The sequence below is a fragment of the Mus pahari genome, chromosome 9 (assembly GCF_900095145.1).
Source record: "Mus pahari chromosome 9, PAHARI_EIJ_v1.1, whole genome shotgun sequence".
NCBI lineage: Eukaryota > Metazoa > Chordata > Mammalia > Rodentia > Muridae > Mus > Mus pahari.
In genome coordinates this window covers 18,076,901-18,079,368 of record NC_034598.1, presented here as the reverse complement: position 1 = coordinate 18,079,368, position 2,468 = coordinate 18,076,901, and the positions used below count along the sequence as shown (strand labels likewise).

At 42.7% G+C, this 2,468-nt stretch overlaps 1 protein-coding gene and 1 pseudogene across 1 annotated transcript in view; one reads left to right on the top strand and one right to left on the bottom strand.

Annotated features, from left to right (window-relative positions):
• Positions 1-2,468, top strand: part of Ros1 (ROS proto-oncogene 1, receptor tyrosine kinase) — a 132,245-nt gene that overhangs the window by 40,520 nt on the left and 89,257 nt on the right. The gene's annotated exons all lie outside the window — the stretch shown is intronic.
• On the bottom strand, positions 352-1,392 carry LOC110326415 (annotated as a pseudogene).

The window sequence follows — 2,468 nt, the reverse complement described above, 5'->3', positions numbered from 1 at the left end:
TTTTTTTAATATCCCAGAAATTTATTTGACATTTTCTTGAATACATTTTGTATAGAAAGATTGGGATTGTGTTTGGAGCCCCTGAAAAATCTCTGAACCATGAGGGTGCCATACCAGAGACATGAGAAATGGAAACTGTAAGCCCAATATTAGGACTGCTGTTTAAGATTCATCTCTGGTCAAATCAAGCCACTCCCTTGAAAACCGCTTGAGGTGTTAGAGCCACTATGTGAAAACAGCTGACATGAAGGAGGGCACTTAGATTCTGTCTCGTTGAATACTTAAATACTTGGAAATAAGAATATTCAGCTTTGAAGTTTTCAATATGGGAAAACTTTCAAGTCCAGGGTTTACAGCCAGGAAGGGCTGTTTCGTACTCCTTAAATTGGACTGTTTTCCAAAACGTTAATCTTCAGCTTTGGCTTCCATTTCTTCTGCATCATCATCTCCATCCACTTCTGCATTTTCTCTCTTAAGTCGTTCCAGCTGTCTTGCAAGTTCAGTCTCATCTGTATCTGTGACCACTTTGGGCTCCATCTGAACATTGAAGACTCCCCTCTTCTCCTCAATCTTCTCCTCAATGACTGCCATAGCCTGATTGAGGACAGAGAGGCCTTCTGTCCTCTCTAGGGTCGTTGTTGTCATCACATATCTGGGTGGAGCTATTAGATTAATCTTGATGGGCGTGGTTTCTGTAGAACAATTCAAACCTGCCCATCAGGGCTTCTTTTACAGCATCAACTCCTTCGTAACCATAGCAAGCTACTTCAATATCTGCTCGAATTTTGACCACTTGTGGAGTCAAACGCCTATTGATATTGTTAATGAGTACCTCTCTTTCATCTTCATTCAAATCTAAACTATCCAAGATAGATGGGTCCAAGACTGCATGCTTAAAGGCATCATAGGCACCATATCCAGGTCTCTTGTACTTGTCATCAAAGACCCAGGCAGTCGTCTGGAACATGCCCTCCAGCTGCTCATCCTTGGTATATTCTAATACCTCAGCAACGTGGCGAAGAATGCTATAAACAGTTTTGGATTTTGTGAATTTGTCTTCACATTTGATTGCTTCCTCTGGAGAAACCCTTCTTTTTGACAAATCTATATATCCTTTTTCTTTATCCACTCTAATGACAACTACACATTCATTTCTGCCAATTCGGATCAGTTTGTTTATAGAACGGATACGTTGTCTGGATAATTCACTAAGAAGAATCATGCCTTCTATGTTATTGTACTCCAACAAGCTGACATAGGCCCCCATTTCAGCAATGGATCTTACATTCACCATCACTACATCTTCCACCTCAGGAAATTGGTGTTGATAAAATCTACAACTTAGACCCGGCATTCTGAAGTGGATGTGTGAATCCCGAAGTAGGGTCCCACACCATGCTGCTTAGTGGCAATGAGAAGTCTTGGAACACCAACCCCGGACCTCTTTCTTTCTTTCTTTTTTTTATTATTGGACATGCCTATTTTTTATTAGATATTTTCTTTATTTACATTTCAAATGTTATCTCCTTTCCTGGTTTCCCCTCCAAAACTCCCCTATTCCCCTCCTCCCCCGGCTCACCAACCCACCCACTCCTGCTTCCTGGCCCTAGCATTCCCCTACACTGGGGCATCAAGCCTTCACAGGACCAAGGGCCTCTCCTCCCATTGATGACTAACAAGGCCATCTTCTTTTACATATGTGGCTGGAGCAATGGGTCCCTCCATGTGTACTCTTTGGTTGGTGGTTTAGTTCCTGGGAACTCTGGGGGTACTGGTTGGTTCATACTGTTGTTCCTCCTATGGGGTTGCAAACCCCTTCAGCTCCTTGGGTCCTTTCTCTTGTTCCTCCATTGGGGACCTTGTGCTCAGTCCAATAGTTAGCTGAGAACATCCACCCCTGTATTTGTCAGGCACTGGTAGAGCCCCTCAGGAGACAGCTATATCAGGCTCCTGTCAGCAAGCACTTATTGGCATCCATAATAGTGTCTGGGTTTAGTGACTCTGTATGGAATGGATCCCTAGGTGAGGTTGTCTCTGGATGGCCTTTCCTTCAGTCTCTTTTCCATACTTTGTCTCTGTAATTCCTCCCATGGGTACTGTGTTCCCCCTTCTAAGAAGGACCCGAGTATCTATACTTTGGTCTTCCTTCTTCTTGAGCTTCATGTGGTCTGTGAATTGTGTCTTGGGTGTTCCAAGCATCTGGACTAACATCCACTTATCAGTGAGTGCATACCATGTGTGTTCTTTTGTGATTGGGTTACCTCACTCAGGATGATATTTTCTTTTCTTTTCTTTTTTCTTTTTTTTTTTTTTTTAGATTTATTTATTTATTATATGTAAGTACACTGTAGTTGTCTCCAGACACTCCAGAAGAGGGCATCAGATCTTGTTATGGATAGTTGTAAGTCACCATGTGGTTGCTGGGATTTGAACTCCGGACCTTTGGAAGAACAGTCGGGTGCTCTTAC